The 10,923-nt window shown below is 38.7% G+C and overlaps 1 long non-coding RNA gene and 1 other non-coding gene across 4 annotated transcripts; one reads left to right on the forward strand and one right to left on the reverse strand.

Moving 5' to 3' along the window:
* Positions 1 to 815: 815 nt before the first annotated feature.
* LOC141684853 (uncharacterized) lies at positions 816 to 8,894 on the forward strand. 3 transcript variants are annotated; one of them, XR_012560714.1, is made up of 3 exons: positions 816 to 1,128; positions 1,611 to 1,870; positions 6,611 to 8,894. It is a non-coding gene; the product is annotated as an uncharacterized LOC141684853 (long non-coding RNA). The 3 variants fall into 3 exon arrangements; XR_012560713.1 differs by having other exon boundaries at positions 6,628 to 8,894; XR_012560715.1 differs by having other exon boundaries at positions 1,611 to 1,851; positions 6,628 to 8,894.
* LOC141687605 (small nucleolar RNA R71) lies at positions 4,494 to 4,600 on the reverse strand. The gene has a single exon (XR_012561096.1). It is a non-coding gene; the product is annotated as a small nucleolar RNA R71 (small nucleolar RNA).
* Positions 8,895 to 10,923: the final 2,029 nt, after the last annotated feature.

Raw genomic sequence — 10,923 nt, forward strand, 5'->3', positions numbered from 1 at the left:
AATTTGCAACTTAAACTCCGATGATAGAAAAAGATAACAACAACAATGAAATGACGACGATATTTAAAATTCCAGTTCGTTTGTTTGATCACACCTGAGTTACATATTGAATAAATAATAAGCAAATTATAAAGTAATTAAGTAGCTACAAATACTGTATTTTCTCTCAAGATCTTCTCTAGCTAACGCTCAAAAAAATAAAATTATTTCTTTTCTTTGTTATTACTTGAGAACTAAACACTACCACACTTGTTTTATATATTTATTAAGTTACATTTTATTAGATAACCAAAGTTTTTCTATTATCTAGGTCCAGTAAGATACTCCTTCACTTCATCGTATATGACCCCTTTGAATTGGATAGATTTGTCTTTGACAGATAGTAAATTTGAATCCTCCATTTCATTTGCACTGAAAAATGCAATTACTATGATACGATTTATGGTAATTAGCTTTTGGTGTCCCCTGATAAGAGTCTAATTTGGTTTCCAAAAATTACAAGTGCAATTTGGCTCTCTCAACAGTTTCAAAATATAGTGCAATATGGCTTCCACACAACAATTTTGTTGTTTCTGCCACTGACCACCGGTCAATAGATTTAAAGCGGTACCTTATAAATTTTACATATAGGGACCAATCTGGTGCCTTGTCGTTTTGAGAATTACTTTAGAGTATGTTTATTTTGGATAATATAAAACATAATATATTCAAATCTAATTGATAATTATTTCTAAAAATCTTTGTGTTGTATTTAAAAGATATATAATCAATTATACTGGTTATAAGCCATTTCTACAAGCCCACAACTCTAAAATTTAGCTTGTACTTTATCTATTTTTATTTCATAGTAGTTGTCATATTCAATTTTATGCTTACAAATTATATTCCAACTCTTATATTCATATTGCTTAACCTTGACTCCTAAGATAGTGAGATATTAAGATTGTATGAACTGGTTCTAGAAATTTTATTTAATAACTCGTAGTTTTCAGGTTAATAATGTCATAAGAATACTTTCATGGATCCCCTTGAAATCATACCTCCAATTCATGTGTAAATCCAGTTTCATATAAATTTACAAAACTCACCACAGACTACTGCTATAGGATAAAAAAAGACTCTCTAGAGGTACTAGTATATCTTGTTTATCCTGCATTTTTTTCTAAGATATCATTGACTTATGCTTATGTTTTTAATTGTACAATTTGATAATTATATGAAAGGATGTTTGGTGGTTTGCGTAATCGTTTTACTGGTTTTTAGTCGCCAGAATGTCCCATATTATTATCATTGTTCAGGCATTTCAATGTTCCATATGTTTCTAGTATTTTCATCTTGGTACCACATTAGTTATTCAGTACTTTATTTTAATCCAGTAATTACTTTGATGAGACAACTTGATTCTAGTACTTTGGAAATGTTCTAGCCTCCTATCATCACAAAGTACATATATATTTTTTCTGTATTTCAACTTTTGTTAGAGTAATGCAAGGAGATAAGTTGATATTAGATATTTATCATGGTTTTCTACCCAAGTCTTTTTAGCACTTTTCCTATGTTGGTGTTCTAGTATCAATTGTTTTGACTAACGCCTTTGTAATCTTTTGCAGGATTATGTACGGTGAACCAACAACAAGGAATAAATGTATTGAATTGTGTTTATGGCTTGACCAGCTGGTCCAGCTATGATTTTTATATTATTTTTGTACTTAAGTCAGGGAAATTTCCTATTGTCTCCCAATAGTCTTCTAATCTTTTGCAGAAGCATGTAGGGTGAAGCAATAGCAAGGCATCTTGTGGCAACTGGATGGTGTGTTCATGACCTGACCAGAAATGACTCTTTTTTTTGAGGTGCGCACATATGTCTGAGGTATCCAAATGTGTCCTGACATTTACCTTCCATCATGCTTTTTGTGTTTGAATTTTTAAAATTTTAGAATGGATGGTTTTGTTCCTTAGATGTTGTTAATGTCTATATATATCTAGTTGAAGGGGTAAAAGTTTTTTTTAATCTAAAATTTTCTTGATACATCATGAAATTTATTTATTTTAAAATTATTTTATTGAGAATGATAGATTTCTGGCACTTTTCGATTTGTTCAGAAAAAAGAAAGGAGAGACAAGAAAACATCTTTGTTTTTCTTCCTCTTCTTGTATGTTATCATCCTCACTTAAAAATAGTTATTAAATATTTAAGTGCAAAAATTTCAAGTTTTGCTTCGTAAAAAATGGTTTTGTGGTATCTTTCACATCTATTTAATAGAATTTTAAGTAATTTTTCATAAAATAATTTCAATAAATTAAGGGTCATATTCGTAATTGTTTGAAGCGGTGCAGAACATAATTTTTCATAAAATCGACCATTTGAAATGGCGAAAAAGAAGTCCGGTTTTTATTTCCCTGAAGAACTTATTTTCCAGATACTTTCATGGTTGCCGGTGTTGTCACTTCTCCGATTCAGATCCGTTTGCAAATCATTGCGATCCATGATCTAGAACCCCAAATTCATAGAAAATCACCTCGCTAATCCTCATAAAAAAGAAGCCTATGTACTGAGATTTGCTTTAGTTTAGGTTGACGAGGAAGGAATGATAGGTATATTTGATAATGCCTTCTACGTGGATACTCGTGATGTCTTTGTTACTCCCCATATGACAATTCAATTTTCTAAAATGGAGCATTTTGTTCATAGTTGTAATGGTCTTGTTTGTCTTTCCAACAAATGTGGCAATGTTATGTGTCTATGGAACCCTTTGACCAAGGATTTAAATAACTTCCTACCCCTAATATTCAAGAATCTTTCCGAGCTAATCTAGGGTTTTGTTTCGATTCTATTTCTGGTGACTACAAGCTTCTTCGGGTTTTGGTCGGTGCTTCTGGATTATTAGAACTGGAGTTGTATTCGACACACTAATTCCTGGAAAAAGATCCAGGTCCCCAAATTAGTACAAAGTTTCTGTGCCTCGCGTAGATTCAAAATTTGTTCATAGTAGAACTGAAGTATTGTATTTGGAAGGTATACATTTTGTACATAAGCTTTGGTCTTTTGATTCGCATAATGAGGTGTTTGGAGAATATCCATTTCCCAGTTATGCGAACCATATAGGTTTTTCAGATTTGTTAGATTTTGATGGTTCTGTTGCTCTGATCTCTGTATCTATTCATGATATGTTAGCTTTTAGTCTATGGACATTGGACGATGTTTGTGGCGATGTAGCTTGTGATAGCGCATTTTAACTTTGGCACAATAAGAGGAGCCCATGGCCCAATTAGCAAGAACACTGAAGGACTCCGGAACACGTGGCATGGCAGCAAGATCCCCACCGTCCAGGTAACCCAGATCTGGAACCTTCCAACAGTTTGGATTCGGGGACGCGTTGGCCCATCACAGTCGTCCACACGTCTCTCAGTCCAAAACTCACTTACGGTCTAGATCCAAGGTACAAACCCCTAAACCCTAATGGGAAGCCTATAAAAGGCTGAGCAAAAGGTATATTGGGGGTTACTTAATCTTTACTATCTACACACCTATACACACACCACATATATTCAATTAATTCCTATTTTACCCTTTCTTCTCCGATACCCCTTCTCATTCTTATGCCGGAGGTGTCGCGGGGACGCCACCCCCCTCTGGTTCTATTTTGTAGGAGCCCATCCTACAACTATACCACAAATCACCATCATTTCTGCTCAAATGGAGGTTGAGTCCGGATAGGATAAGGAGAAGATCCTGGGGTGATCTGGAATTATCATTAGCGCTAGAAGGAGGGGTCGAACCTCCGACCAGTAGTGTTCGTGTTCGCTGCCCTTATTCCACCCAAAAGACCAGAATACTACATCGCTGATCAGCCAGGATATAGTGCAGATCCATACCTCAATGTATAGATCCATTCGGGTACCCAGGCTCTACGGTCCAATACAAGGATCCGGTTAACCTCCGGTCCTGAGGATAAAGTGTATACCTGATCCTAAACATCACCATCCAGTCTATAGATGAGCAACCGGAACAATCAGTATACTTTGATGTATCCCAACATCAGAATATATCAGGATATATGTATATATTTATATATATATATTATTGGAATATGAATAGAGGATTCAACGGATTAGGAGAAATCAGGAATCGAAATGAATTATGAACTAAAGCATGATAATTGTGTATCAGTGATTGTGAACAAGAATTATCCGTGTATAGTTGAGATGAGAATCTGACAGTACTTCACTATTCTGAAATTAGAATAGGGGAAAAACTTGCCTTTCACACGATCTACTCCAAGTACTTCACCGTCTTCTAACACCGGCTCGACTCGCCTTGTTGGCTTTGCTTCTATCAAAGAAATAGACTTATTTAGTCATCCTGTATCTCATTCTCTCTGAGGGATAAAGCTAAGTATTGGTTGCATTCTCTACCACCAGGCTCTATCACCAAATGGGAAGATCTTGCTCAAAAGTTTCTTACTAAATTCTTTCCTATGGAGAAGACAGCTGCAGTCAGAAATGCTCTTACTGAATTTGCGCGTCAATCAGTAGAGTCTTTATGTGAAGCTTGGGATCGTTATAAGGAGATACTTAGAAAGTTTCCTCATCATGGGATGCTTGGCTGGATGATTATCAACTGCTTTTATAATGGCTTGGGAGCACAGTCTAGACCCATGCTTGATGCAGCATCAGGTGGAGCCTTATGGGCTAAGAGCTACGATGAAGCATATGAGTTGATTGAAATGATGGCTACTAATGAATACCAGAACCCTTCTCAGAGACTACGTCAAGGCAAAGTAGTAGAAATTCTGGAGGTGGATGCAGCTACTGCTATAGCTTCTCAGCTTAAGGCTTTAATGATGAAGGTGGATTTTTTGGCTAATTATGGAGTTAATCATGCGCATGAGACGGAGCAGTGTGCTATTTCTATTGAATCAGCTCAGTGCGTGAGCAACTTTCAGAGGTCACAGCAACCGGTTCCAGCCACCTATCTTCCCAACAACCGCAATCATCCTAACTTCAGCTGGAGCAACACTCAGAATGCGGTGCAACAGCCTTATCAGCAGTATGCTGCAAAGCAATATAACCCTCCTGGTTTTCAGCAACCGCAATAAGCACCGAGATAACAACTCCAATTGCAACAATCTAATAAAAAATCTGAATTGGAGGAGTTGAGGCTCATGTGCAAGAGCCAAGCGGTTTCTATTAAGACCTTAGAGAATTAAATTGGGCAAATTACCAATGCCTTGATGAATCGACAACCTGGTACACTTCCTAGTGACACAGAAGTTCCAGGGAAGAAGGAAGCAAAAGAGCAGGTTAAGGCAATTAAATTGAGGTCTGGGAAGGTTGCAAGCCAAGAAAAAGCTCAAGTTCCGGAATCTGAAGATGTGATTCAAGAAGATGTGCAAAAGGAAGCAGAAGTGGAATTAAGGAAGAAAACTATGCAACACACACCTCCTGAGGGTAATACAGGGGAGAAACAGGTCTATTCTTCACCTCCTTTTCCTAAGAGGTTGTAGAAGCAAAAGTTGGATAAGCAGATTACGAAGTTTCTGGAGGTGTTCAAGAAACTTCACATTAACATACCTTTCGCTGAAGCTCTTGAACAGATGCCTAGCTATGTGAAGTTTATGAAAGGTATTCTCTCTCGAAAAGTGTTAGGACGAAAACACGCGCTAATATTCACGCAAGTATAAGCGATCGCAAGTAATATAGAATTATTTCTAGTTCGTTCCCACAGAGACTGGTTTAGGTTAATTTTAATCAATGTACTTATGCAACAATGTTATGGTTATTATTCAATGCTAAGATGGTCACAAATTGAGATTGTTTATAACTACGATTAACTAAGAGATTATACTAAAGAACATTAACTAAGAGATTTAAAAGGATTGGTTACTATATGACACAAACATGGGATTCTAACTTCATTACTACTTTATTCGATAACCTCTTCGTTCTTTAACTTAGCATGCAATGGTGATGACACTAATCAGATAACATAAAATTAGTAGATGCCAACTTTCATTGTACGAATACCCTACTACCAGACATCCACAAAAGAGACAGAAGCTGAATAGACACCGATTATATTGAGACCCTATATGTCTATAGAATTTGACAACATAACGGTTTAATGCGCAAGTTATCTATCATGATTACACAGGGCAAGTAAGATGGTTTTAATTACCTACAAATCATGCATAACAAATATATGAACCTATGTTATCATGGCAAGTTCTAAACCCCTAAATTCACTTTTACTTCATTAGAGATTAACACGCTATCTTATAAGTTCACGACGCTCATAAGACGAATAAGCAGAACCAGTACTGGGATATTATACAATCACCACACACTAAGGCATCGAAAAAAATTAGCTAAAGAAATCCATAGGTAAATCCGTTAGAACCCCATGATAATGATTAACCCATAATCGGACTCATCATCAACGTGGGTTCCGATGAAAGCATGGTATAACAAACGTAATCTTTATACTGAATAAATAATAAACCTAATACATTACTAATAAGTGGCATTTTATACCACTTAGAACGTCTTATAATGGCTTGAATTGGTGTCATGAAATCAGGTATTTTGTGTATTTGATGCATTTTTCTAGTGTTTTTTGTATTTCAGGGTATAACTTGCGTATGTAGGAAGAATTCATCAGAAATAAGCCTAGGAAAGTGTGTGACATTGGTTGTGGAAAGTTTGGGGCAGAACGCAGCAAAATCAGGAGCAGAATTCAGAATTTTCCAGAAGGTGCTTGGGCGCCCGCTTAGGATGCCGGGGCGGCCGCCTGGGAGCTTGGGCGGCCGCTCAGGAATCTGGGGCGGCCGCTCAGGGACGAAAATTTTAATCCTGAATTTTATAATCCTTATTCTGATGGACTTCTGAGACGGCTGGTTCTTGTGGGCTTCTATATAAGTAGTTCTCAGAGACGTTTCACAAAGGGTGGTATCAAGCAAGGAGAAATGAGAGAAGGAAGAAGACCGTTTTAGCGCATCGCAACGAAGAAGAGGAAGCATACATTTTCTTGTGATTCTTTTATTCGTTGTATCAGTGGATGCTAGCTTTCTTTACTTTGAACCTTATTACTCTTGTGACGTACTTTGGTTTTAATAAGTATTTTTATTAGTTTATATTGTGTGTATTATCATATTTTCATATGAACCATGGTGACGATGAGTTCTATCATAACGGATTTACTGTGGATTTCTTTAGTTCTATCATGCTGCCATTTGCTGTTTGGTCTCAAAGAAGGATTCGAAGCCTAAACTTATTCATTGGGTGCTCTTGCTACAGGAATTTGAGTTAGAGATCAAGGATCGAAAAGTTACTGAGAATCATGTAGCTGACCATCTCTCTAGATTGGAGAATCCTGGTTCGACTTCACATGATAAGACATTGATCAACGAATCTTTTCCGGATGAGCAGTTGTTCGCAGTTCAGGAGGAAGAGCCATGGTTCGTAGATATTGTGAACTATCTTGTCAGCAATATAATGCCTCCTAATATGAATGCAGCTCAAAAGAAGAAGTTTCTGCATGAGGTGAAGTGGTACATGTGGGATGAACCATATTTGTTTAGGTAGGGAGCTGACCAGATCATCAGGAGATGTATCCCATTCTGTGAGACGGAGGGGATATTACGAGACTGCCATTCCACAGTTTATGGTGGACATTATGGTGGTGAAAACACGGCAGCTCGTATTTTGCAAGCAGGTTTTTTCCGGCCTACATTGTTTAAGGATGCACATCAGTTCGTTTTAAGGTGTGTTCGTTGCCAAAGAGTGGGGAATCTTACTAGAAAGGATGAGATGCCTTTAAATGTAATGCTGGAAGTTGAGGTCTTCGATGTTTGGGGAATCGATTTCATGGGACCATTTATCTCATCCTGCAATAATCAGTACATCTTGCTGGCAGTCGATTATCTCTCGAAATGGGTAGAAGTCAAGGCTCTACCGACGAATGATGCAAAGGTAGTGTTGAATTTTCTCCATAAGCAGATATTCACAAGGTTTGGAATGCCACGAGTAATCATAAGTGATGAGGGGTCGCATTTCTGCAATCATAAGTTCACTTTTATGATGCAGCGCTACAATGTGAATCATCGTGTTGTTACTACCTATCATCCGCAAACTAATGGTCAAGCTGAAGTGTCTAATAGAGAGATCAAGCGTATTCTAGAGAAAGTTATTTGTCCGTCAAGGAAAGATTGGTCTTTAAGGCTCGATGAAGCTGTTTGGGCTTATAGAACAACATACAAGACTCCACTTGGGATGTCCCCGTTTTAACTTATCTATGGGAAGGGATGTCATTTACCTGCGGAGCTTGAGCATAAGGCTTATTGGGCATTGAAGAAGTTGAACCTTGGTCTAGATGCAGCTGGGAAGAAGCGAATACTTCAGTTAAATGAACTTGATGAATTTTGACTTCAAGCGTACGAGAACAACAAAATGTACAAGGAAAAAGTAAAAAGGTGGCACGACAGGAAGCTATCTCCTAAGTCATTCATGTCGGGGCAACAAGTTCTTTTATTCAACTCTCGTCTCCGACTTTTTCCTAGAAAGTTGAAATCAAGGTGGTCTGGACCTTTTATCGTCAAAACTGTGTTTCCACATGGAGCTGTGGACATTTTTGAGAATGAGCCAGGCCAAGCATTCAAGGTTAATGGTCAGAGATTGAAGCATTACTATGGGGACACGGCAAACCGGGAAGTGGTTAGTGTCGTTTTATTGTCAACTTGATCGAACTCCTCTACGTCAAGCTAATAACGTAAAAGAAGCACTTCTTGGGAGGCAACCCAAGACTTTAACCTTTAGGAACCTTTAGAAGTTAGTACCATATCCAAAAAACCCAAAAAAATCAGAAAATTTGGGCAGAAAAAAAAAGTTTTTTTCAGAAACCCCTGGGGCGCCCGCCTGGAAATCCTGGGCGGCCGCTCGGAGTCTGGGGCGCCCGCCTGGAAATCCTGGGCGGCGCTCAGGACCCTACTATCAGAATTTTTTTTGCCTTATAAAAAAACAAGAAAAAAATCAGAAAAACCAAAAAAACATAAAGACTCACGATTCCTCTCCCACAAACCCACGTTTTCTCTCCCACAAACCCCACTCCTACTCTAATTCTAACCCTAAATCTTACCCTATATATACAAACAACTCCTCCATATACCCCATATACTTTCAACTTTAAAACTCTCTCCTACACTCAAAATACAACTCTTAAACACTTTTTCTCAGTTTCAATGGCACCCAAGAGATCCCGAACTATTGATAGCAGCAACACCATTCCAACTGGTGATTCTTCGAGGGGAACTGCTGCGAGACCCCGTTTGATGGATAGGGCTGCTAAGGAGGAGTATACTAGGCTTCTGACTAAGCCGATTTTGAAGGAGAGGGGATTTTTACCATCGGGGAGGGATGGTGAGTTGTTACCGATGATTGCGGAGAAAGGGTGGATTTCTTTTTGTGAGTCATCGGAGGCGGTTCCAATGAGTGTGGTTCGCGAGTTTTATGCGAACGCCAAGGCTGAAAAGAATGGGTTTACTATTGTTCGTGGGCTTACTGTGGATTATCAGCTTGAGGCGATTCGCCATGTTATTGGGCAGCGACAACGGAAGCCCACGAAGGAGAATTGGAATGAGAAGACCCCTAAGGATTTTGATTTGCATTTGATTGTGGCTAACCTCTGTCAGCCGGGCACGGTGTGGAAGTTCAAGACGGGATCTAACGAGTATCGTTCTTTTTTGGCGGTTGCGATGAATAGGTATGTCCGTGCATGGAATGCCTTTATTTGTGCTAATATTTTGCCTACTTCGCATGCACATGAGGTTACAGTTGAGAGAGCAAGGTTGTTATGGGGGATCTTGAATGAGGAGTATTATGTCGACCTTGGTGAGTTCATCTACCAGGGGATTTTGAAGTTTTTGAGGGGGGAAACACAGCAAAATCCCTTATGCATCTACTGTCACGAAGGTGTGCAGAGCAGTGGGAGTTCATTGGCCTTCTCATGAGCAGTTGCAGATGCCGACCGCTCCTATTGACTCAGTGACTCTGAATGCGATACAGGAGTGGACGGGTGGAGAGCCCGAGCAACATGATTTGGGATATCGTCTTCCAGGAGGACGTCCAGCTGCTGGTGCTATAATGGCTAGGCCCAGTCAGGATCGTGATGAGGCAGGCTCTTCTAGAGCCCAGGATGGTGTTGGGATGGCTGATGCCCAGTATAGGAGGCTGTCGAGGAGGATGGATGCGATGTATTAGTCACAGAGTAGGTTCGCTCAGGAGCTCACACTTGCACTTGGGACTGCTTTCAGAGGCCTTGGAGCTGACATCCAGTGGCCCATTTTTGGTGAGGACTCTGCTTATCCGCCTCCTGACACTCCACCCTCTGAGGGTGATGATGATGATTTCTCCGAGTAGGTATACCCTGTGTTCCTTTCTACTACCTTCACTGGGGACAGTGAAGATTTTAAGTTTGGGGGTGGTAGTTAAGAAATATTTTTGTGTGTGTGTCATATAGTTGCATATTCATGATAGTTTAGTTCATATGGTTACATATTTTTGCCATATAATAGTTTTTTTAATTTTATTTTATAGCTTTATTTATCATGTCATTTAGCTCATGCATATACTATGATCCCTTTTGCGTTACTTTACCGATTGATTTGTGATATTGATGCAAGTTTAGTGATAGCATTAGAGTGATGATTGAGTCTTGTAGGTTGACATGCATGCTAGAAACACTTGTAATTTTACTAAGTCATAGAGTATGCTTAAGGACTAGATGGTTGTCATGGTTTGATGGTTTTTGAGGTTAATCTATTGATTATGCTTAGAATTTATGATAGGCCCTTAATGATAAAAGGCATGAAAAAAAATTGGAGTAAAAATTGGAATTCATTGCTAATTGTGGCTAGGTGTCAAATGGCT

Source organism: Apium graveolens, chromosome 9 (genome assembly GCF_009905375.1).
Source record: "Apium graveolens cultivar Ventura chromosome 9, ASM990537v1, whole genome shotgun sequence".
Taxonomy (NCBI): Eukaryota; Viridiplantae; Streptophyta; class Magnoliopsida; order Apiales; family Apiaceae; genus Apium; species Apium graveolens.